This window comes from Giraffa tippelskirchi, chromosome X (assembly GCF_054371585.1).
Source record: "Giraffa tippelskirchi isolate mGirTip1 chromosome X, T2T-mGirTip1v1.2.pri, whole genome shotgun sequence".
NCBI classification, from domain to species: Eukaryota; Metazoa; Chordata; class Mammalia; order Artiodactyla; family Giraffidae; genus Giraffa; species Giraffa tippelskirchi.
In genome coordinates this window covers 152962084-152987876 of record NC_137289.1, presented here as the reverse complement: position 1 = coordinate 152987876, position 25793 = coordinate 152962084, and the positions used below count along the sequence as shown (strand labels likewise).

The 25793-nt window shown below is 46.4% G+C and overlaps 1 protein-coding gene across 5 annotated transcripts in view; it reads right to left on the bottom strand.

The window, feature by feature from the left end:
• Positions 1–6507: 6507 nt before the first annotated feature.
• Positions 6508–25793, bottom strand: part of LOC145536416 (polyprenol dehydrogenase-like) — a 264105-nt gene continuing 244819 nt past the window's right edge. For 3 of the 5 annotated variants that reach the window (XR_014075831.1, XR_014075832.1, XR_014075834.1), the window contains 4 exons: positions 19426–19722; positions 18645–18774; positions 16134–16177; positions 13688–14620 (listed from right to left, as the gene is read on the bottom strand). The gene's annotated coding sequence lies outside the window, so the exon portion shown is untranslated. Of the gene's footprint in view, positions 7144–13687; positions 14621–16133; positions 16178–18644; positions 18775–19425; positions 19723–25793 lie in introns of those variants that run through there. The other 2 variants (XR_014075833.1, XR_014075836.1) reach the window with 2 other exon arrangements.

The window sequence follows — 25793 nt, the reverse complement described above, 5'->3', positions numbered from 1 at the left end:
GATTTGCTGTTCATGAGTGTTTGCGTCTGTCTTCACGTGATTTGAATATTCACGGGTTGCTCCTGGGTTATGGGGGAAAGAGGAGGTTCACTGAGGAAAATCAGGTTAGTCCGTGTTCTCAGGCATGCAAAGCCAGACTCACCTGGCTGCATCTTTCTTGCTGTATAGTTGCTAACTTGGCTCTGCAAACCTGTGGTCTGTAGCCCGCCAGGCTCCGCTGTCCATGGGCTTCTCCAGGCAAGAATACCGGAGTGGGTTGCCGTTTCCTCCTCCAGAGGAATCTTCCGACCCAGGGATGGTACCCCCATCTCCTGCTTGGCAGGCGGGTTCTTTACCACTGAGTCACGTGGGAAGCCCACATCTTTCATTAGAGTCCCTTGTTCTGAATCTCATGATTCACAATTAATCGTCAGTGGATTGTTGATGCTTTTCATCTTAGTATCCGTTTAAGGATTAAAGACATTTGTGAGTATATTCACCTTCAAGAGTGTCGAAAGTGAAAGTCACTCAGTCGTGTCTGCCTCTCTGCGACCCTATGGACTGTGTAGCCCACCAGGCTCCTCTGTCCATGGGCTTCTCCAGGCAGGAATGCTGGAGTGGGTTGCCAGCTCTTCCCTGACAGCTCAGTTAGTAAAGAATCTGCCCGCAATGCGGGAGCCCTGGGTTCGACCCCTGGGTTGGGAAGATCCCCTGGAGAAGGGAAAGGCTCCCCACTCCAGTGTTCTGGCCTGGAGAATTCCACGGACTGTATAGTGCACGGGGTTGCAAAGAGTCAGACACGACGGAGCGACTTTGACTTTGATTTCACTTTCTCCAGGGGATCTTCCCAAACCAGGGATTGAAGCTGGGCCCCCTGCACTGGGGGCTCACAGTCCTGGCCACTGGACCACCCGGGAAGTCTTCTTATAAATAACTAAACATGTTATTTATGTTTTATATTGCTGTACGTCACATCAGGCAGATGTGTGGCAAGACACTTCATATTATGTTGGCAGTTTTTGTCTTTAAAGAAATTGTAAAGTACCTTTGTATAATATTTGTTACAGGAGTAGAATCTATTGATTCACATTTGGAGTGTAATTCTTCTTTATGTCGTCAACATCTTAGTTTCTCTTTGTTTCCTTTATTTTTGGGGTATGATTCTCGACATTTATAGTGAGTATATAATATTGGCCACGTTCCCTGTGCCGTACAAAATGTCCTCAGAGCTTATTTTATACATAGTAGTTTACGTCTCTCTCGTCTGCTGCTGCGTTGAGACAGTCACTATGCTGCTGTATTTTTTAGATGCTACATATAAGTGGTATCATATGGTATTAATGTTAGTCTTTCTGGCTTCGTACGATAATCTCTAGGTCTGTCCATGGTACTGCACTTGGCATTAGTTCATTCTGTTTTATGGCTCAGCAATATTCCATTGGATAAACGTACAGTCTTCTTTGTGTGTTCCTTGTCGAGGGACATTTAGGTTGCTTCCATGTCTTGGCCATTGTGAGCAGAGCTGCTCTGAGCTTGAGTGTGCGTTATCTTTTCAGAGTTTTGTCTGGATACGTGCCTTAGGCTGGGGTTGCTGGATCATATGATGACTGTGTTTTTTCGTTCTCTGAGGAGCTTCCATAGTGTTTTCCACATTGGCTGCACCCACTTACGTTCTCAGCAACAGTGTATGCATATTATGTGGTTTTTACAAAATATTAAAGTGCATCTAGTGAGTTTATTTCAAACCTGCCATGTAACTTGCGAAGAATCAGTTTTCAAGATAGAATAGACCCTTCACCCCTTGACGGGTGGGCATAACATGGCGATAGTGGAAAGAATCTGCCTGCCAATGCAGAAGACAAGAGAGATGTAGGTTCGATCCTGGGTCAAGAAGATCCCCTGGAGGAGGAAATGGCAACCCACCCCAGTATTCTTGCCTGGACAATCCCATGGACACAGGAGCGGGCTACAGTCCATGGCCTTGTAAAGACTCAGCTATAACGGAAGCGACTTAGCACGCATGAAATAATTCAATCGACATTTCTATTCTATTTCTATTCCATTACGTTCTAATTCAATAATTCCAACCGACTTGAGTTTTCAACACTGAACGCTGCTAGGGCTAACGATGAAGGGCTGAAATGCAATCATTCAAATCATCTGAAATTATAAACAGTGAGAAACGAGGGAAAGACAGCTCAACTTACTTTGCACGTGGACATGTGTGCATTTTCTAAATAAAAGAAGGGGATGTGACTAAACTCAGAATGCACCGTGTCCAGGTACATTTTGGAAACTGCCCTGGGAAGAACTGACATGGAGTGAAGACCCTCGGCTCATGCGGTATCAACATGTGGTTTCTCTGAGAGAAAGCTCGGGAGCAGAAGAAAAACCGCCAAGGGAAAGTCAGTATTTGGAGACGGCCGAACAGGAGCACTGTGTTCCCACAGCTGTGCCTTTCGTTTTTGAAGTCGGCTTGGTTTGCAACATTGTGTTAGTTTCAGATAGGCAGCAAAATGATTCAGTTACACCTACACAGATGTATTCCTCTTCATAGCCTCTTTGAGGATGTTTTATCACAGGAATATTGCATATAGTTCTGTGTGCTATACAGTACAACCGTGTTGTTTATCTAAATACAATAGTTTGTCTGATGGCTGTAATTGACTTTTTTTTTTGCTTTGGGGTATAGCCAGTTAACAATGTTGCTGTGATGGTTTCAGGCAGACAGCAAAGGGACTCAGCCATCCATATACATGTATCCATTCTCCCCCAAACTCCCCTCCCATCCAGGCTGCCATAGGACACTGAACACAGTCCATTGAGTCGGTGATGCCATCCAGCCATCACATCCTCTGTTGTCCCCTTCTGCTCCTGCCTCCAATCGTTCCCAGCATCAGGGTCTTTTCCAATGAGTCAGCTCTTTGCAACAGGTGGCCAAAGAATTGGAGCTTCAGCTTCAACATCAGTCCTTCCAATGAACACCCAGGACTGATCTCCTTTAGGATGGACTGGTTGGATCTCCTTGCAGTCCAAGGGACTCTCAAGAGTCTTCTCCAACACCACAGTTCAAAAGCATCAGTTCTCTGGCACTCAGCTTTCTTTATGGTTCAACTCTCACATCCATACATGACCACTGGAAAAACCATAGCCTTGACTAGACGGACCTTTGTTGGCAAAGTAATGTCTCTGCTTTTTAATATGCTATCTAGGTTGGCCATAACCTTCCTTCCAAGGAGTAAGTGTCTTTTAATTTCATGGCTACAATCACCATCTGCAGTGATTTTGGAGCCCAAGAAAATAAAGAAATAAAGTCTGACACTGTTTCCACTGTTTCCCCATCTATTTGCCATAAAGTGATGGGACCGGATGCCATGATCTTAGTTTTCTGAACGTTGAGCTTTAAGCCAACTTTTTCACTCTCCTCTTTCACCATAAGGGTGGTGTCATCTGCATATCTGAGGTTATTGATATTTCTCCCGGCAATCTTGATTCCAGCTTGTGCTTCATCCAGCCCAGCGTTTCTCATGATGTACTCTGCATATAAGTTAAATAAGCAGGGTGACAATATACAGCCTTGACGTACTCCTTTTCCAATTTGGAACCAGTTTGTTGTTCCATGTCCAGTTTTAACTGTTGCTTCTTGCCCTGCATACAGGTTTCTCAGGAGGCAGGTCAGGTGGCCTGATATTCCCATCTCTTTCTTTCAAAACTTTCCATAGATTGCTGTGATCCACACAGTCAAATGCTTTGGTGTAGTCAATAAAGCAGAATTTTGCTTTAAAAATCAATAAAGCAGGGATTTTGGAGTCCCAGAAAATAAAGCCTGTCACTATTTACATTTTTTGCTGCCTCTACTTGCCATGAAATGATGGGACTGGATGCCAGGATCTTAGTTTTCTGAATGTTGAGTTTTAAGCCAGCTTTTTCACTCTCCTCTTTCACTTTCATCAAGAGGCTCTTTAATTCCTCTTCACTATCTGCCATAAGGGTGGTGTCATCTGCATATCTGAGGTTATTGATCTTTCTCCCGGCAATCTTGATTCCAGCTTGTGCTTCTTCCAGCCCAGCGTTTCTCATGATGTACTCTGCATATAAGTTAAATAAGCAGGGTGACAATATACAGTCTTGATGTACTTCTTTCCCGATTTGGAACCAGTCTGTTGGTCCATGTCCAGTTCTAACTGTAGCTTCCTGACCTGCATACAGATTTCTCAGGAGGCAGGTCAGGTGGTCTGGTATCCCCATCTCCTGAAGAATTTTCCACAGTTTGTTATGATCCACAAAGTCAAAGGCTTTAGCATAGTCAATAAAGCAGAAGGAGATGCTTTTCGGGAACTCTCTTGCTTTTTCTATGATCCAACGGATGTTGGCAATTTGATCCCCGCTTCCTCGGCTTTTTCTAAATCTGGCCTGAACATCTGGAAGTTCTCAGTTCACGTACTGTTGAAGCCTGGCTCGGAGAATTTTCAGCATTACCTTGCTAGCGTTCTCCATGTTAAATATAGCGGTGTGTGCATGTGATGGCTGTATTTTTTCACAGAAATCTTTGAGAACTCACCCAGGGATGGCACCTCAGGTGATCCGTCCGCCTTGTTCAGATGGCCTCATTTCCTCTCCGGAGGCCGCGAGGCAGATGTCGGGGAGGATTAAAAATAAACGAGGCACACCCACGGGAGCAGCTGGGACCTGCAGAGAAAACGCACCCCGTGAGCTGGGCCCCCCCTCCGCCCATCCCAGGCTGATGTCTGCACCCTGAGCTGGTGTCTGCACCCCAGGCTAGTGTCTGCACCCCGGGAGGGAGGCAGCCTTGCTGGTGGGGGAAGATGGGGCTTTGGGAGGGTGAGCAGGAGGGCTTCCAGCCTAGGTCAGTGCCTTCATGAGCCTTCATATCCTGCTCCGAGTTTGACCCGGGATGGATGACTGACCAGGGGTGGGTAGGGCGTGGGGGGTGGTGTTTTCATCCTAAAGCCTGTGCTCCAGGAGTGGTTCAGTGTTTCTTTGCAAGCAGGGCTTTCTGTGGGCAGAGAATAGATACATGTATATGTATGGCGAAGTCCCTTCACTGGTCACCTGAAACCATCACAATGTAGTTAATCGGCTCTACCCCGATACAAAGTGTTTTTCCTGTTAAAAATAAGCTTCCTGGGGAGGGGGAGGAAGGTGTGGCAACCACAGTTAAGGTAACTCCAACAAATAGATTCTAATGTCTTGATGGCAACGTGGGGGTGGGGGTTGGGGAGGCAGGCAAACTTGGGGGTCAAGGAAGGAAAATGTGGGAGACAGGCAGGCAAATGGGGGTGTTCATGTTAGTCGCTCAGTCGTGTCTGACTCTGCGACCCCACGGACTGTAGCCCGCCAGACTCCTCTGTCCGTGGGGATTCTCCAGGCGAGAACACTGGAGTGGGAAGCCTTGCCCTCCTCCAGGGGGTCTTCCCGACCCAGAGACTGAACCTGGGTCTCAAAATTGCAGAGGAGAAAGGCAGGCAAAATGGGGAAAGTGTAGGGAGGGGCCCGTGTAGACACATCCAAGGTCTAGCAGGGCATCCATTCTCCCTACCAACGTGTCACTGGTGGGAACACACTCCCCGCACTTCCTGCCTGGAGCCCGTGACCCCACGGAGACGGGCAGTCAGTCTGGGTCAAGTGTGAGCCTGGCATCCGTGTGTTGCTTCTGCTTTCGAGCCGCCCAGCTGAGAGCGGCTGCAGAGGTAAGAATATCAAAGAGGAGGAAGGAAGGCCGTGAAAGAGCCCAAGATGAGAGGGACTTCCGTGGTGGTCCAGTGGTTTAAGACTTCACCTTCCAGTGCAGGGGATGCGGGTTCAATCCCTGGTCAGGGAAGTAAGATCCTACATGCTGGGAGGTCAAAACAAAACTAGCACATAAGACAGAAGCAATATGGTAACAAATTCAGTAAAGGCTTTAGAAATGGTCCATGTTTAAAAAAAATTAAAAAAAAAAAAAGAAATAAAGCAGGACCCTGACACATATGGAGTATTGCCATTGACCCTTGGTCGGCTCTGGGATCCAGAGCAGTCAAGGTCAGACAGCTAGTGAGGCCAGCTCTGTGTTTGGAGAGGAAAGAGCAGTTGCTCGTGATGGTTGGGAATTCCACCTGTCAAAATCCAGGGCAGGACCGCTTGTCGCCTGTGGCAGAAATGCGGGAGTTTGTTTTAGTTCTCAGTGGGTTTGGTCAGAATATGAGAGCCTCCGATAAGAGACCAGTGCTGTATTTTATATCATATCTGTTCTCCTGAAGGGGAAGTCACTCAGTCATGTCCAGCTGTTTGTGACCCCATGGACTATACAGTCCATGGGATTCTCCAGGCCAGAATACTGGAGTGGGGAGCCTTTCCCTTCCCCCTTCCTTGGGGATCTTCCCAACCCAGGGATTGAACCCAGGTCTCCCACACCGCAGGCATATTCTTTCCCAGCTGAGCCACCAGGGAAGCCCAAGAATCCTGGCGTGGGCAGCCTATCCCTTCTCCAGCGGATCCTCCTGAACCAGGAATCGAACCAGGGTCTCCTGCATTGCAGGCAGATTCTTTACCATCTGAGCCACGAGGGAAACCCATAATACATGTAACATACATACAATTTGCATATGATATGACATAGCATATAATATATAACATAAAATTAAATAAACATCATGTAACCACTTAAACTATGTCGATTCCATCTCAATAAAGCTGGGAAAAACCCCGAAAGCGCTGATATTTAAAAGCAAACCAAAAAAGCCAAACAAAATGTTGCATTGGCCAAAAGGTTCCTTCGGGTTTTGAACAAAACGTTTCGGTCAACCCAGCCCAAATGCAAGTCCTGGTACAAGCAGGTGTGATGTCATTTCCCTGGGAAACCCTTGAGCTCCTCACGTCCGAGGAAACAGCTGTCGGTTTCGTGATGCTCACAGAACTGCAGGGAGGGCTCTGGTTTTTGCAACGTGAGCATCAAGGCTGTGGATTCCGCGAGAGGAGACTGCAGGGCAGAGCCGTCATCTCGGTGTGATCTCCCCGGCACGCGCCATCTACTTCTTAGAGGCATGGCTTTCTGTCCAAATCCACGTCTCAGAGAAGTTGCGCTTTCCTGTCTTTGATGCTGAGTCTGGATTTTTCTGAAGGAAACCAGCTGTCTGTCAAGCCTTGTTTAATGTTTCGACATGCCTGCCGGGAGAAAGGAAGGAATAGTGACGGGTTATAGAAAACCTTGGTGGGAAATTAGTTATGACAATAATTCTGTCTGAGGATATGGGTCTACGTACCAGCTATGTCCTGTCTTTTTCCTTTAAACTTTGTATTTTGTATTGGGGTATAGCTGATCCACACTGCTGTGACGGTTTCAGGTGGACAGCAAAGGGACTCAGCCTTACATACACATGTATCCATTCTCCCCCAAACTCCCCTCCCATCCAGGCTCCCACACAACATGGAGCAGAGTTCCCTGTGCTGTCCAGCAGGTCCTTGTTGGTTCTCCATGCTAATCCAGCAGTGTGTCCATGTCCATCTCAAACTCCCTAACTATCCCTTCCCCCATCCTTCCCCCTGGGGACCATAAGGTTATTACAGAGTATTGAGCAGAGTTCCCTGTGCTGGACAGCAGGTCCTTGTTGGTTCTCCATGTTAAATACAGCAGTGTGTCCATGTCCATCCCAGACTCCCTGACTATCCCTTCCCCCATCCTTCCCCCTGGGGACCATAAGGTTATTACAGAGTATTGAGCAGAGTTCTCTGTGCTGTCCAGCAGGTCCTTGTTGGTTCTCCATGTTAAATACAGCAGGGTGTCCATGTCCATCCCAAACTCCCTAACTATCCCTTCCCCAACCCTAAGCAACCATAAATTCATTCTCAAAGTCTGTGAGTCTCTTTCTCTTTTGTAAGTAAGTTCGTTTGTATCTTTTGGATTGCTCATATAAGGGACATCACAGGATATGTCTCCTTTTCTGTCTGACTTACTTTACTCAGTGTGACCATCTCTAGGTCCATCCGTGTTGCTTTTTTATGGCTGTGTAGTATTCCATTGTATATACGAACATCTTCTTTATCCATTCCTGTGTGTATGGACATTTGGGTTGTTTCCATGTCTTGCTGTTATGAACAGTGCTACAACGAATGCTGGGGTGCATATATCTTTTTGGACTGCGTTTTTCTCCAGGTGTATATGAACGCTGGGGTGCATATATCTTTTTGGACTGCGTTTTTCTCCAGGTGTAAACCCAGGAGCGAGATTGCAGGGTCACATGGTAGCTCTATTTTAGTTTTGTAAGGAACCTCCATCTTGTTCTTGATTCCAGCTATGTCTCTTCTTGACCGTCTGTGGTCCGCAGAATCATGATCCCCAGAGACGTCCAGTTCCTAAATCCTAAATCCCAGAACGTATGGGTATGTTCCTGGACGTGGCAAAAGGGAATTACAGTGGCAGGTGGACTTTAGGTTGCTCACGAGCTGACCTTAAGGTGGCGCTGATCCTGAATTACCCAGATGGGCTCTGTGTAAGCACAGGGTCCTTAAAAGTGGATGAGGGACGGAGAAGGGAGGGTAGCATGATGTGATGTGTGGACAGGAGCAGCCTTTGTGGGACCTGAGGATGCAGGAAGGGACCACGGAGCTAAGAAATGTGGGTAGTGTCTAGAAGCCAGGAAAGGCAAGGAAAAGATCTCCACTGGTGCTTCTAGAGGGAACCACCCCACTGACACCTGAATTTTAGCTCCGTGACCCATGAGATAATATGCATGCAATAATTTGTTACACAGTCATTGGAAAGAAGTGTACACATAGATGACTCATTAAATCTTTTTTTTAAGGTTTTTTTTTGTTGTTGTTGTTACGTGGACCAGTTTATAAAGTCTTCATTGAATTTGTCTTTCTCTGTCTTACTTCACTCAATATGATCATCACTAGATCTATCCATGCTGCTGCCACTGGCATTGGTTCATTCTTTTTCATGGCCGAGTAATATTCCATTGCATACACGTACCACACCTTCTTTCTCCATTCTTCTGTTGATGGACATTTAAGTTGTTCTCGCATCTTGACTGTCGTCAGTAGTGCTGCTATGAACACTGGGGTGCATGTATTTTTTTTGAATATATAGTTTTGTCCGGATATATGCCCAGGAGTGAAATTGCTGGATCGTACATATGGTAGTTCTGTGTTTAGTGCTTTAAAGACCCTCCATCCTGTTCTCCATAGTGGTTGCACCAATTTTCAGTGACACCAACAGTGTACCACAGTTCTCTTTTCTCCACACCTTCTCCGGCATTTCTTCTCTGCAGATTTTTTGACAACGGCCATTCAGACTGGTGTGAGGTGATACCTTAGTGTACTTTTGAGCCAAATTTCTTATAAGTACGTATGATGGGTGTCCTTTTATGATCCTATTGACCACCTGTATGTCTTCTTTGGGGCTTCCCTGGTGGCTCTGATGGTAAAGAATCCGCCTACAATGCAGGAGACCCCAGTTCGATTCCTGGGTCAGGAAGATCCACTGGAGAAGGGCTAGGCTACCCACTCAAGGATTCTTGGGCTTCCCCTGAGGCTCAGCTGGGAAAGAATCCGCCTGCAATGCAGGAGACCTAGGTTCAATCCTTGGGTTGGGAAAATCTCCTGGAGAAGGGAAAGGCTCCCCACTCCAGTATCCTGGCCTGGAGAATTCCATGGACTGTAGAGTCCGTGGGGTCACAAAGAGTCAGACACAACTGAGCGACTTTCACTTTCAAGTCTTCTTTGGACCTAAATGATTAGTTAGGTCTTCGGCCCACTTTTCCCCCCAAAGTTTATTGCAAATTTTTTTTCTTTTCTTTTGGCTGTTCTTCGTGTGCCGACGTTTCTGTGGTTGTGGCCACTGGGGGCTCCTCTCTAGTTGGGGGCTCCTCTCTATTGGGGGCTCCTCTCTAGTTGGGGTGCACGGGCTTGTCACTGTGGTGGTCTCCCCTGTTGCAGACCACGGGCTCTAGGGCTCACGGGCTTAAGTAGCTGTGGCATGCAGGCTTGGCTGCCCCTTGGCATACGCGATCTTCCCGGACCAGGATTCGAACCTGTGTATCCTGTGTTGGCAGGCGGACTCTTAACCACCGGGCAACCACGGAAGCCGGAGCATGGCCTGCTAACCTGACATTTTTCTTCCTTCCCCAAAGGACCAATTTTGTCTCCGTGGCCCCCTTTGCACTCCCTATAAGGAGCAAAGACTCTTACTGAAATCCATGGACATTTCCTAAACTCGGGGAAGCTGGAGTTGCCATCCTCCCGTGTCACTTTTCGGGTTTCTGTGACAGACAAGGACCGTTTTTCGGTTCCCATCGTCTGTGCTGTGCTGGCTTTAAGAGATCCCAAGAGTGACAGCTTCGGACAGACTCCTTGCTGATGCTGAGGGGCTGGGATGCGGGTGTCCAGCTGGCTTGTGGCGTCTCTTGCCTTCAAAGCCGCCTCGCCGAAAAAGCCCGATGCCCAGGGGACCGGGATCAGTCCCGGTTGCAGAGGAACATTAATTAAAAGTCAGCCCTGATGTGCACACCTCGCTGTGTCCCGTCCCCGCACGGAGGATGCTTTTAATCATGCGCGGTTCTGCCGTATCCGCAGTGACCCATTTCACAGCATGTCATGCTGCAAGCCGCCGAGTCTCCGCCAGCTGGAAGGAGCGAGTAATAAAATGTTCTGGAGTCATGCAGAGGGGGTAGGGTTTTGACCTCTGAGAGCCTGCAATCCTACTTCTGGCTCTGCTGTCCCCCTTAGCTGGGGTCTCTTCTCGGAGACCCTAAACATCGCTGAACCCAAGATCCCCCCTCTATAGGATGGAGAGCACAATCATTAGCTTCAGGCTTCCAAAAAGGATTAAAGCTGGGCTTCCCTGCTGGCTCCGTGGGAAAGAATCTGCCTGTCAATGCAGGGAACACAGGTTCCAGCCCTAGATATGAGAGCATCCATCACACGCCGTGGAGGAACGAAGCCCATGCACCACAACTATTTAACTTAAAACTTTTTTCAATGGAAGGATAATTGCCTTGCAGTATTGTGTGGGTTTCTGCCGTACATCCACATGAATCAGCCATAGGTTTACCCACGTCCCCTCCCTCTTGAACCTCCCTGCCACCTCCCACCCCATCCCACCCCTCTAGCTTGTCCCAGAGCCCCCGTTTGAGTTCCCCAAGGCATACAGCAAATTCCCACTGGCTCTCTATTTTACATCAGTTCAGTCGCTCAGTCGTGTCTGACTCTCGATGACCCCATGGACTGCAGCACGCCAGGCCTCCCTGTCCATCACCAACTCCCACAGCTTACTCAAACCCATGTCCATCAAGTCGGTGATGCCATCCAACTGTCTCATCCTCTGTCGTCCCCTTCTCTTCCTGCCCCCAATCCTTCCCAGCATCAGGGTCTTTTCCAGTGAGTCAGCTCTTTGCATCAGGTGGCCAAAGGATTGGAGTTTCAGTTTCAGCATCAGTCCTTCCAATGAATATTCAGGACTCATTTCCTTTAGGATGGACTGGTTGGATCTCCTTGCAGTCCAAGGGACTCTCAAGAGTCTTCTCCAACACCACAGTTCAAAAGCTTCCATTCTTCAATGCTCAGCCTTCTTTATGGTCCAACTCTCACATCCATACATGACTCCTGGAAAAACTGTAGCTTTGACTAGACGGACCTTTGTTGGCAAAGTGATGTCTCTGGTTTTTAATGGGATGTACGTGTGTGTGTGTGTGTGTGTGTGTGTTTCTCAGATGCTGCAGTGATATACTTCATCTGCCGATGCAGGAGGTGAAGGTTCCATCTCTGACTTGAGGAGAGTCTCTGGAGTAGGAAATGGCAACCCTATACTTCTTAAGAATCTTTCCACTATAAGTTATTGCAAGATATTGCAGAGTCTCCTGTGCTGTACAGGAGGTTCCTGCTGGGAGTCTATTTTAGACAGAGTATTGTGTGTGTGTTACAAATTCCTGACTTACCCCTCCTTCCTCTTTTGATAATCGTAGGTTTATTTTCTGTCTCTGTGAGTCTCTGTGTGTTTCGCAGATAAGGTCACTTATCTTCATTTTTAGATTCCCCATATACACGATACCATATGCTGTTTGTCTTTCTGTGACTCACGCAGTATGACACTCTCTAGGTCCATCCATGTGGCTGCTGATGGCGTTATTTTACCCCCTTTTATGGCTGAGTAATATTCCATTGTATATACGTATCACATCTCCTTTATCCATTCATCTCTTGATGCACACTCGAGTTGCTTCCACGTCTTGCTGATTGTAAATAGTGCTGCTATGAATATTGGGGGAGGGGTTCATGGACTTTTTTAAAAAAAGTAATTCAGTGGTTTTTAGTATATTCACAAAATTATGCAAATATCACCACAGCTAGTTTTAGAAGATTCTAATCATCCCCCAAAGAAACTCAGGACCTACTAAGAAGTCATTCCCCCGCCCCTCGCCACCCTTAGACCACTAATTTACTAATTTACTGTTTCTATAGCTTTGCTTTTTCTAGACATTTCACAGTGACTCGCAGAGTATGTCATCCTGTGTGACTGGCCTGCCAGCATGATGTTTTCAAAACGTATCCATGTTGTAGCATACAACAGGGCTTCATTCCCTTTTCTTAACTTTTAATTTTGTATTGGGGCATAGCCGACTAACAGCGTTGTGACAGTTTGCAGGTGAACACTGGAGGGACTCAGCCATCCGTATACATGTGTCCATTCTCCCCCAAACTCCCCTCCCATCCAGGCGGCCATATGACCGTGAGCAGAGTTCCCTGTGCTGGACAGCAGGTCCTTGTTAGTTCTCCATGTTCAATACAGCAGTGTGTACATTTCGTTCCTTTTACTGAAAGTATTTCATGATGTAATTATAGCACCTTTTACTGACCCATTCATCAGTGGTTGGGTATTTGGGTTGTTTCTATTTTTTCATGATTATGAGTCAGTGGCTATGAATATCCATGCACAGGTCTTTGTGTAAACACGTGTTCGTTTTTCTTGGGTACAGAAACAGAGGTGGAATTGACGGGTCACATGGTAACTCTGTGTTAAAACCTATGCCAAATGGCTTTCCAGAGTGGTGCACAATTTTATATTCAGACAAGCACTACGAGGTCTCCAATTTCTCTACCATAATACTTGTTAATACCTGCTTTTATTATGGCCATTCTAGTGTGTGTGTGTGGAGGGGTATCTCACGGTAGCTATGCATTTCCTTGGTAGCGAACGTCTTTTTACTTGCTTACTGGCTCTTCTTTTATCTGGAAAAATGTCCATCCATATTGTTTTTTGATGCAAACCATTTTTAAAGTGTTTCTTGAATTTGTTACAATATTGCTTCTGTTTTATGTTCTGGGTTTTTTGGCCACGAGTCACATGAGACCTTAGCGCCCTGTATGAGTTCTTTGCATATTCTTGGTAGAAGTCATGTATCACATATATGATTTATGAACCTTTCTCCCCATTACATGGGTTGGCTTTTCATTTCCTTGATGGTGATCTTGGAAGCACGTTTTGTTACCCATCTTTCTTTTCTTTGTTCTAATTGTTTGGGTTTGGGGGCATATCTTTGAAACCACGGCCCAATCCAAGACTGTGAAGGGTTATGCCAATGTTCACCTAAGCATTTTATTATATTGTGACTATACATGTAGATCAGAGATCCATTTTGAGGTAGTATCTGTATATGGTATAAAGTAGGGGTTCAACCTCATTTTGTGTGAGTATGCAGATAAACAATTATTTCTGAACCATTTAAACAATGTTTATTGAAGTATAGTTGATGTACAATGTTGTGTTAATTTATGCTCTGCAGCAAAATGAATCGGTTATACATAAACATGTATCCTTCTGGTCGAAGCTATGGTTTTTCCAGTGGTCATGTATGGATGTGAGAGTTGGACCATAAAGAAAGCTGAGCACCAAAGAATTGATGCTTTTGAACTGTGGTGTTGGAGAAGACTCTTGAGAGTCCCTTGGACTGCAAGGAGATCCAGCCAGTCCATCCTAAAGGAGATCAGTCCTGGGTGTTCACTGGAAGAACTGATGCTGAAGCTGAAACTTGAATGGTTTGTCCACCTGATGTGAAGAACTGACTTATGTGAAAAGACCTTGATGCTGGGAAAGATTGAAGGCAGGAGGAGAAGGGGACGACAGAGGATGAGATGGTTGGATGGCATCACTGACTCAATGGATGTGAGTTTGAGCCAGCTCCAGGAGCTGGTGATGGACAGGGAGGCCTGGAGTGCTGACGTCCAGGGGGTCGCAAAGAGTCGGACACGACTGAGCGACTGAACTGAACTCTTGTTTAGATTCTCGTCCCCTATAGATCATTACAGAGTATTGAGTAGAGTTCTCTGAGCTGTTCAGTAGCTCCTTATTATCTATTTTCTATATGGTACTGTGTATATGTCCATCTCCTAATGAATTCCTACCCACCTTTTTCCTCTGGTAACCAGAAGTTTGTTTTCTACGTCTGTGAGTGTATGTCCTGTGTCTGTAGGTATGTTCATTGGTGGCACATTTTAGACTTTGTGAGAAAAATCTGAGGCCGGAGGGGAGGAGGGGAAGGTCGGTGAGCGGCCGTCCGACAACCTTGAGGGGTTTCATTCCGTCAGCCCCGCCCTGGGGTCCTCACGTGGCGATGCGTCCTGACTTTCAGCGGCCGTTGACTCTCTAGGGGAAATATCAGAGAACTCATATCAGACAGTACCATTTCCTGGTTCCCCGCGCACCCCCCAGAACATCAGAGAGCGTGATCAGTAGCTTTATATTGTAAGAGAGGCACTTGAATACGTCCTGATGCTAATCATTTCATTATTCTTTTTGTTTGTTTGTTTTATTCACTCAAGTGCTTGACTCACAAGTGACCAGGCTGGGCTGAATTGGCTTCTCTATTTTAACAGTTTTCTTTCTTTGCTTTCGGCTGTACTGAATCTTCCTTGCTGCAACGGCTTGTGACTGTGGTGGGTCCTCTTTTTGCAGAGCTCAGGGTCAGTGGTTGGGGCACACGGGCTCAATGGCCCCGAGGTACGAGGGATCTTCCCCACCCGGGGATCGAACCCGTGTCCCCTACATTGGCCGGAGGATTCTCCGCCTCTGGACCACCAGAGAAGCCCTGCATCTCTCGTTTAGAAAGCGCCTTTTTCACGTCACCATTATGCCCATCGATAGTGGGGTCTTTCTGAACACCAGTGTTACCAGCTGTATCAAAGTTAGTCCTCTCCTTTTCCCCCACTCTGCCCGTCTTCCATTAACTTCTGCAGTTTCAGTTTTGCCATATGTTTCAAAGTCATCTCTCGAATTATAGTGTACTGTATCATTTTGTATGGATGCGAGAGCTGGACTATAAAGAAAGCTGAGCGCCGAAGAATGGATGCTTTTGAACTGTGGTGTTGGAGAAGACTCTTGAGAGTCCCTTGGGCTGCAAGGAGATCCAACCAGTCCATCCTAAAGGAAATTGATCCTGAATATTCATTGGAAGGACTGATGCTGAAGCTGAAGCTTCAATCCTTTGGCCACCTGATGTGAAGAGCTGACTCACTGGAAAAGACCCTGATGCTGGGAAAGATTGAGGGCAGGAGGAGAAGGGGATGACAGAGGATGAGATGGTTGGATGGCATCACCGACTCGATGGACATGAGTTTGGGTAAGCTCCGGGAGTTGGTGATGGACAGGGAGGCCTGGTGTGCTGCAGTCCATGGGGTTGCAAGGAGTTGGACACAACTGAGGGACTGAACTGAACTGTATCATTTGTAACACCACTGACACACACCGTCTTCACAGGTAGATGGTCATGCGGGCGTTAGCAGACCCTCTGTACAAACAGCTGTCTTTGGTTCCACCAGACACCGGTCAACCTTGTGGGGTCACCTGCACGTTCCTGTGTCCACACCTTGCAAACAAAGGTAAGTCACAAAGCCAAAGCCCGTGCTAAGTCTGGTCCAGGGCCTCTCTCATCCCCACACAATCTGTAAGTACACCTCATCTTCCAGAATGTTCTCTTAAGCGCTTGACCGTAGTTGCAAAGCTCTGATCGCTAATAATCAGGTTTTTTTTTTTTTTTTTAAATAAGAGGAATTTGTTGTTTGGCTCAGGAAACTCAAACGGGGGCTCTGTATCAAACTAGAGGGGTGGGATGGGGCGGGAGATGGGAGGGAGGGTCAAAAGGGAGGGGATATATGTATACCTTTGGCTGATTCATGTTGAGGTTTGACTGAAAACAGCAAAATTCTGTAAAGCAATTATACTTCAATAAGAAAAAAAATTAACAAAGAACATAAATGCAAAAACGAAAACAACAAAATTCTGTAAAGCAATTATCCTTCGATAAAAAAAATAAATTAAAGAACATAAACGCAAAAAAAAAAAGATGACGTATGTCGCAGGTGCTGAGGGGACACCATCTGATGTCCCACATGGCTGCATTTTTTTCCCGTCTCGGGGAGCTCTGTTTTTCAGCTTCTGTCTCTCTCTGTCTGTCTGTCTGCTTCGTTGTCTCTGGTTCTGTACGCGTCTGCCTCTCGGTCAGGCTCTCTGTCGCTCCGCTGGTCTCTGTGTCTCCCTGTCTGTGTGTCGGTCTGTCTGCCTGCTTCAGTCTGTCCCCTGACCTCCTGTGCGTCTCTCTGCGCCTCTGTCTATGCGTGTCCCCTCTCTCTGCCGGCCTCTGTCTTTGTGCCCGTCTCTCTCCATCCGTCTCTGCCTCGCCGTCTCTCTCTGCCTTGCCATCTCGTCTCCCTGATTCTCTCTGCTCGTCTCCCTGCCTCCCTGCTGCTGTTTGAGACGCATTTATTTCTCTGACTCGCTCTGTCGGGCCGCGTCTCTCTCGTTGTCTCTCTGCTTTTGGGCCTCATTCTGATTCTCCGTCTCGCGCTCTGGTTTTCTCTCTGTGTGTCTGACCCTCCGTCTCTCCCTGGCTGTCTGTCTCTCCGAGCCTCCTTCCCTGTCTCTCTGATCCAGGTCTCCCGCTCTGTCTGTCTGTACCCCTGTCTCTCTGTCTGTCTGACTCTGTCTCTTGACTTCCCCGTCTCTCCTCTTCCGCGTGTCTCTGTCTCTGCTCCTGCCTCCGCTTCTCTCTCCGCGGATCAGATCGCGGTCCCTCTCCCTGGGCTTCCGGCCGGCCTTCTGCTCACGCCTGGGTCTCTCTGCTGCCCTGTGTCTCTCTGCATCTCGCTCCCCGTCTGCCTCTTTCCTTCTGTGTCTGGCTGGCTGCGTCCGTCGATACTGCTCCCTGGCTGGCCCTTCCCCTGCTTCTCTGCTTGTGTCTGAGTCTCCGTCTCTCTGCGTCTCCGTCTGCGCCCGCCTTCAGCCCTGCCCTCCTGCCCTCCCTCGGTCTCTCTAGATGACACTTCCCTCTGTCCGCCTGTCTCCCTCTGACCCTGGCTCTCCTTCCTCTGACTCTTTCTGTGCATCCTCCTCTCTGTTTATCCCTCTCCCTGCTCTCCTGTCTGCCTGCCTCTCGGCGTCTTTCTCTCTTTGCTTCTGTCTCGCTGTCTGTCTGCTGCTCTCTCTGTCTGTTTTCTCACCTCCCTCCCCTCTGCTCCGTCTCCCCTGGATTCCCTCGCTGTCTCTGAGTCTCCGCTTCTATTCCTCCAACCTCGCTGCCCCGTCTGCACGCCTGTCTCCGTCTCCTTCCGCCTGTCTCCGTCTCCTTCCGCCTGTCTCCGTCTCCTTCCGCCTGTCTCCGTCTCCTTCCGCCTGTCTCCGTCTCCTTCCCCGTCTCCTTCCGCCTGTCTCCTTCCGCCTGTCTCCGTCCGCCTGTCTCCGTCCGCCTCTCTCCGTCTCTGCCCCCCTCAGATCTCTCTGACGCTCCCTCCTCTCCGTCTCCGCGTCTCCCTCTCCCTGTGTCTGTCTGCACGCCCCGGTCTCTGTCTCTTGTCTGCGTTTGCTTCCGTCTCTGCGTCTCTCTCTCAGCCTGCGTCTCTGCTGGTCTCCATCACTCCCTGTGTCTCTCCCGATCTCTGCATCTCTCTCGGTCTCCCTCGACGGCCGTCTACGCTTCTCTTTTCCGTCTGACCCCCACGCCTCTCGGCCCTCTGTGTCTCTCGAACCCTCTGCCGTCTCCCTCTCTGTCTGGATCCCTGCTTGTCTCCGCCTTTCTGTTTGTGACCCGCTGTCTCTCTGGCGCTCTCTCGTCTCCGAGTCTCTGGTTTTCCTTCTGCGGCTCGGATTCTCCGTGTCTCTCTCCTTTTCTCTGTTTCTCTCACGCTCGTCTCCCTGAGGCTCTGCTTTCCCTCCTGCAGCTCTGATTCTCCGTCTCTCTCTCTCTCTCTGTCTCCTTCTCTGTCTGACTCTCTCTCTCTGTGTCTGTATATAATTTATGCCTGATTCCTGGTTCCTTCTCTCTCTGCTTCTCTTATCTCTCCCTGCTGTCTGTCTGTCTGCATTTCTCTGTCTACTTGTCTACCCCCCCTTCTCTGCGTCTCCCTCTATTTCTCTTTCTCTGACTCTTTATTTCTCCCCCTCTGTCTCTCACTGTCTCTGTCTGTCCTTTGCCTCCTTGTCTCTGCTTCTCTTGATGACCCTATCTTCCTCTGTCTGTCTGTCTGTCTCTCTGCTTCTGTGCCTCCGTCTCTCTACTTTCTGTCTCTCTTACTCTCTGTCTCTCCACGTCCCTCTGTCTCTGGGTGTCTGTCTCTCTCTACGCCGCGTGAGGACACACAGGTAAGGGGGCATCTCCCCGCCCCCGACCCAGTCCTACCTGGGACATCTGTGCCCCCGTGGGGTCTCTGTTGGGACAGCCTTCGATGACGGAGACCCACGCCTGTGTGTTCTCAAAGGATGAAGCCCGCTGTGAAGTCAGAGATGCACGGAGAAAAATGACGATCTCACTGACCGAGGAAGGAACGCACAGTGATATTAATATAACCTTGCAACTATATGGAGGGTGACATTTTTACGTGTTGTATATATTTCTCTTAGAATTAGAGCATCTTTTAAATTCCCCCAGAGCATACCCTACTAACTCTCATGATTTCTCTGCCTCCCTGTCTGTAGTTATACAATAAACCTCTTGTACCAGTGGCTCAGATGGTAAAGAATCTGCGTGCAATACAGGAGACGCGGGTTCGATGCCTGGGATGGGAAGATCCCCTGGACAAGGGCATGGCAACCCACTGCAGTATTCCTGCCTGGAGAATCCCAAGGACAGAGGAGCCTGGAGGGCTGCAGTCCACGGGGCCGCAATGACTCAGACACGAATGAGTGACTAACGCTTTCTCTTTCACACACACCTCTCATCACACTCCTATAAAAGCATCTTTTCCAAGGATTATGCTATGCCTTCTGGACTGTTTTTCCAGTAGCATTTTCTGAAATGCTTTTCCCTTCTTAATCCCATTTTCTATGGGAGGGATTCAATCCCTGGTCTTGGCAAGACTAATTTGAGTTTTTGGCATAAAGACCCAGATACCTTCTTAAAAGATTGAGCTGGCTTTGCTCACAGCCCTGTTAGAAGTCAGCCCACACCCAGCTCCTCTTACCTTTCTGATGAGCCCTCCTGGCTCCTTGGAAGGTCAACGGCAGAACCATCTTCACATACTTCCCAGGCAGCTTTGGCATAAACATCCTACCACCGAGGGCTTTGTTTATCCGGTAACCTCAGCTCTGCGCTTTCTATGAATTCTAGGGACGTGTTCCGGGTCGCAGGCAGACCGCAGCTCAGCTCGGGGATGATCAAGGCGGTCCCTTCCAGGGCGTGGAGAGAAGGGAGCCCTCCTGCAGAGTCGGTGGGCACTGAAACTGGTGCAGCCACGAGGCAGAGAGCAGCACGAGGGTTCCTTAAAAAATTAAACAGAGAGTCACCATGTGACCCCGCCATCCCCCGGCTCGGCACAGACCCAGACGAAACTATGATTCAAAAAAAGACACACGCGCCCCAGCTGTTCACAGGAGCGCTGTTTACAACAGCCAGGACATGCAAAACCACGTAAGTGCCCATCAACAGGCGAATGCCAGGAGAAGAGGGGGTACATAAAGACAAAGGAATACTACTCAGCCATAAAAAAGGACGGCAATAACAGCTTTCGCAGCACCATGCTGGATCTAGAGACTGTCATACTAAGTAAGACAAAGACAAAAATGACGATATTACTTATATGTGGATTGCAAAATATGGGAGACATTCTTACTTATATGTGGAATGTAAACTATGAGAGAAGTGAACTGACTTACATAACAGAAAAAGGGTCATAGGCAGGAGAGTGACGATTACCAAAGGGATAAATGAGGCGTTCGGGGTTAACAGATTTAGAGTGTGAGTGAGTGAGTGAGTGAGTGAGTGAGTGAGTGAGTGTGTGTGTGTGTGTGTGTGTGTACTAGATTGCCAACAAGGACCTATCCTATAGGACAGGGCACTCTGCTCAATGTTATGTTACAACCGAAATGGGAAAGGGATTTGAAAAAGATTTGATACATATGTATACCTCTAAATGAATCAGTGGGCTGTCTATCTAAAACAAGCAACACTGTAAGTTGACCCTGCTTCAATAAAAACGTTAAAAATACGTAACAAAAGCTGAGTGGGTTACAGATTAATGTCCAAGAGAAGATTCCTAGGTCTCTATGGACCTAGGGATGGTCATACTAACAGAAGTAAGCCAGACAGACAAAGACAAATACCCGTGTGATATCACTTATAAGTAGACTCTTAAAAAAAAAAAGATACAAATAAACTTATTTACAAAACAGACTCACAGACACAGAAAACAAACTTATGGTTACATAACGGGGAAGGGTACATTACGAAGCTGGGATTAACAGATACAAACTACTCTATGCAAAATAGATAAGCAACAAGGACCTTCTGTACAGCACAGGGAACATATATTCAGTACCGTGTAATAACCTACAATGGAAAAGAATCTGAAAAAATATATCTGTGTGTATAGCTGCATCAACTGTGCTGTCCAGCTGAAGCTAACAACGTTGCTAATCCACCATGCTTCAGCAAAAAAGTGAAACATAGGTGCCAAAAGCAGAGTGGACGACAGAGGAACGTCCACCGGCAGAGTCTTAGTCTCTATGGGCCTAGGGAGGGTCACATTAAGTGAAGTAAGCCAGACAGAGGACGAGACGGTCGGATGGCGTCACCGACTCGAGGGACATGGGTTTGAGCAAGCTCTTGGAGGCAGAGAAGGTCAGGGAAGCCTGGCGCGCTGCAGTCCGTGGGGTCACATATAGTCAGACACGCCTGAGCCACTGACCAACAACCGACATACACAATAAACAACAAGGACCTCCTGCGTAGCACAGGGAACTCTTAACTCAGGATCAGTCATGACATATAATGGAAAAAAGAATCCGGAAAAAAACATGTGTATCTGCATTACTGATTCACTTAGCGGTACACCTGAAACTAACTACACTGTAAATTACGCTTCCATAAAAAATTAAGAAGACACGGCTGAGTGGCCTGCAGAGGAACGTCCATCAGGAGTCCCCGCTGTCTGTGAGCAGAGAGTGGGCAGGCAGTTCAGGCAGTGGACGGCGCAGTGGAGACAATAAGCGGGCGTTCTCATCGGCTGCTGTGCCCTCCTGTTCACCCCCGGCTCTGCCCCACAGAGCTCACCTCGGGCGTCAGCCTGGCGGGAAGGCAGAGAGGATGGAGGTGGGGCTGTGTCTCCCCCGCGGCCCCATCTCCCGGGTCGCCTGGGACCCTGCGCGTGAGCCTGCTGTCCCCACGGCCGCGGCTGCCCCCGCCGCCTCGGACGTCCCGGGACGGACCCGCATGGGTGCTGTGGTCCTGGGCGCTGGTCCTCGGGTGCTGAGCCCCCTGAGCCAGGAGCAGCCCGCTATCCTTCCCCAATGCTCTGTCCTTGGCTGTCCCGTCCGCGTGCCTTCTGCTGGCCGCTCACCTGGCTCAAGCAGAAGGAGCAGCATCTGTGAGTCAGGGGAGGAGGCGGCAAGATGGAAGGGGCATAACTGTTTAATTTCAGGGAGGGGGGCCTGGGGGGCTTGAGGAGGGGAAAGAATGGGGGGGGTGTTCTTCCTTCTCTGCTAAACTATTTTAACCTCCACAAGCTTCACTCTGGTAAAAATGATAAAGTGATGAAATAAACTGACTCGGCAAATGATTGATCACGTTGGTTATCGATTCCCAAACGATGATTCAAACTGATAAAAATACAATACTGATAAAGATGTTTAAATCACAGTGAAAGTGAAAGTGAAGTTGCTCAGTCGTGTCGGACTCTTTGCGACCCCATGGGCTGTAGCCTACCACGCTCCTCCATCCATGGGATTTTCCAGGCAAGAGTACTGGAGTGGGTTGCCACTTCCTTCTCCAAGAAATCTTCCTGACCCAGGGATCGAACCCGGGTCTCCCGCATTGTAGGCAGACGCTTTACCGTCTGAGCCACCAGGGCTTTAAATGATAAGGATCTTTAAATGACAAAAATGATTCTTACAGGATAAGAAGTAATAAAAGATGACAAATTGGTAAGATGACTTTTAAATGATTTTAAAAATACAAAAAGGTTAAAAGGAACTGGTAAGAACGACTTTCTAACACCACACACAAAAATAAACACAAAATGGATTAAAGAACTAAACATAAGACCAGAAACTATAAAACTCCTAGAGGAAAAAACATATGCAAAACACTCTCTGACATAAACCACAGCAGGATCCTCTATGACCCACCTCCCAGAGTAATGGAAATAAAAGCAAAAATAAACAAATGGGACCTAATTAAACTTAAAAGCTCTTGCACAACGAAGGAAACTATAAGCAAGGTGAAAAGACAGCCTTCATAAGGGGAGAAAATAATAGCAAACGAAGCAACTGACAAAGAATTAATCTCAAAAATATACAAGCAACTCCTGCAGCTGAATTCCAGAAAAATAAACGACCCAATCAAAAAATGGGCCAAAGAACTAAACAGACATTTCTCCAAAGAAGACATACAGATGGCCAACAAACACATGAAAAGATGCTCAACATCACTCATTATCAGAGAAATGCAAATCAAAACCACAATGAGGTACCATTTCACACCAGTCAGAATGGCTGCTATCCAAAAGTCTACAAGCAATAAATGCTGGAGAGGGTGTGGAGAAAAGGGAACCCTCTTACACTGTTGGTGGGAATGCAAACTAGTACAGCCACTATGGAGAACAGTGTGGAGATTCCTTAAAAAACTGGGAATAGAACTGCCATATGACCCAGCAATCCCACTGCAGGGCATACACACTGAGGAAACCAGAATTGAAAGAGACGCGTGTACCCCAATGTTCATCGCAGCACTGTTTACAATAGCCAGGACATGGAAGCAGCCTAGATGTCCATCTGCAGACGAATGGATAAGGAAGCTGTGGTACATATACACAATGGAATATTACTCAGCCATTAAAAAGAATACATTTGAATCAGTTCTAATGAGGTGGATGAAACTGGAGCCTATTATACAGAGTGAAGTAAGCCAGAAAGAATAACACCAATACAGTATACTAATGCATATATATGGAATTTGAAAGATGTTAACGATAACCCTATATGCGAGACAGAATAAGAGACACAGATGTATAAAACAGGCTTTTGGACTCTGGGAGAAGGCGAGGGTGGGATGATCTGAGAGAATAGCATTGAAACATATATATTATCATATGTGAAACAGAACACCAGTCCAGGTTCGATGCATGAGACAAATGCTCAGGGCTGGTGCACTGGGATGATCCTGAGGGATGGGATGGGGAGGGAGGTGGGAGGGGGGTTCAGGATGGGGAACACATGTACACCCATGGCTGATTCAGGTCAATGTGTGGCAAAAACCACCACAATATTGTAAAGTAATTAGCCTCCAATTAAAATAAATTAATTAATTTAAAAAAGAACGATTTTAAAATATTAATGTGATTCAAAATGATAAAAATGACAAAAAAGATGGTAAGACTGTGAACTGGAATGATAAAAATATCAACACAGAAAAGATGAAACAAACAATTAGCTACTGCTAAACATGAATTAAAAATTAGAATCATTCAAAAATTAGTAAAATGACAAACGACGCTAAAATGACGTTAAAATGGTAATGATTTAAAATGAAAAAATACAAAAAAGTTTAAACATCATATATATGACATAAGAACAATTTAAAAATAAGAATGGGGTCTTTCCTGGTGTTCAACTGGTTAGGACTCTGAGCTTTCACTGTAGCTGCCAGGGGTTCAATCCCTCGTAGGGGAAGTAAGATCCCAGAAGCCACATGCTTGGCCAAAAAATTAGAGATAAATAAATAGGCATTAAAAAATAAAGATTTAATATGATAAAAATGACAAATGTGATAAAATGATTTTTAAAAAATGATTTGAAATGATAATACAAAGATTAAAAAAAATTTTAAGTGATAAAATGACTGAAAAATGATTATAACGAGAAAAGACTGTAAAATGATTTTTAAATAGAAATAGGCATTAAAATAAAGATTTAATACGATAAAAATGACAAACGTGATAAAATGATTTTTAAAAAATGATTTGAAATGATAATACAAAGATTAAAAGGAATTTTTAAGTGATAAATGACTTTGAAAAATGATTATAATGAGAAAAAGACTGTAAAATGTTTCTTAAATAATTAAAAATAATAAAAATGCCAAAACAGGGCGATATATGTACACATATGGCCAATTCACGTTGCTGTACAGCAGAAACTAACACAGCATTGTAAAGTGACTATATTCCAGTAAAAACTAATTTAAAACATATTAGCAGAAGAGATGGGACTGAGGGAAGCATACAGCAGAATTTCATTCCTATGACGTTGGAAACTTGGAAACCTACGTGATCTGTTTAGGGTCGACTATGTAAGTCATACAGCAGCTAAGGCAACATTTTAAAAATGTGACAGCATGAAGTAAAATCCTTATACATTACTAAGTGGAAGGAACAGAATAAGAAATTCACGCTTACAAAGAAAAACTAGCGTCATATCTCTTATTGGTAAAATGTATATGCTTTCTTCATTGTCAGTTCAGTTCAGTCGCTCAGTCGTGTCCGACTCGCTGCGACCCCATGAATTGCAGTGCGCCAGGCCTCTCTGTCCATCACCAACTCCCAGAGTCCACCCAAACCCATGTCCATTGAGTCGGTGATGCCATCCAGCCATCTCATCCTCTGTCGTCCCCTTCTCCTCCCGCCCCCAATCCTACCCAGCATTAGGGTCTTTTCCAATGAGTCAACCCTTCGCATGAGGTGGCCAAAGTATTGGAGTTTCAGCTTCAACATCAGACCTTCCAATGAACACCCAGGATTGATCTCTTTTAGGATGGATTGATTGTAATAGCGTGTAAATAAAACCAAATACTAATTTTTTACTTAAAAAATATTTTGAAAGGGTTGAGAAAGAGCAAATCTGCTCAAGCTATTTCGGCTTCAATAAACAGCTGATCACAGTAGCTAAGGCAACATTTGTAAAATGTGACAGCGTGAAGTAAAATCCTTATACATTATTAAGTGAAAGAAACAGAATAAGAAATTCACGCTTACAAAGAAAAACTAGCATCATATCTCTTATTGGTAAAATGTGCTTTCTTCATTATAATAGCGTGTAAATAAAACCAAATACTAATTGTTTACTTAAAAAATTTTTTGAAAGGGCTGAGAAACAGCAAATCTGCTCAAGCTATTTCGGCTTCAATTAACAGCTGATCACAGTAGCTAAGGCAACATTTTTTAAATGTAACAGCACAGACAGAAAAACCTAAGGTATTATTAAGTTAAAGGAACAGACTAAGAAATTCACACTTACAAAGAAAGACTATTGTCATATTTCTTATTTGTAAAATGTATATGCTTTCTTCACTGTAGTAGAATATAAATTAAACCAGATACAAATTATTTTAATTAAAAGA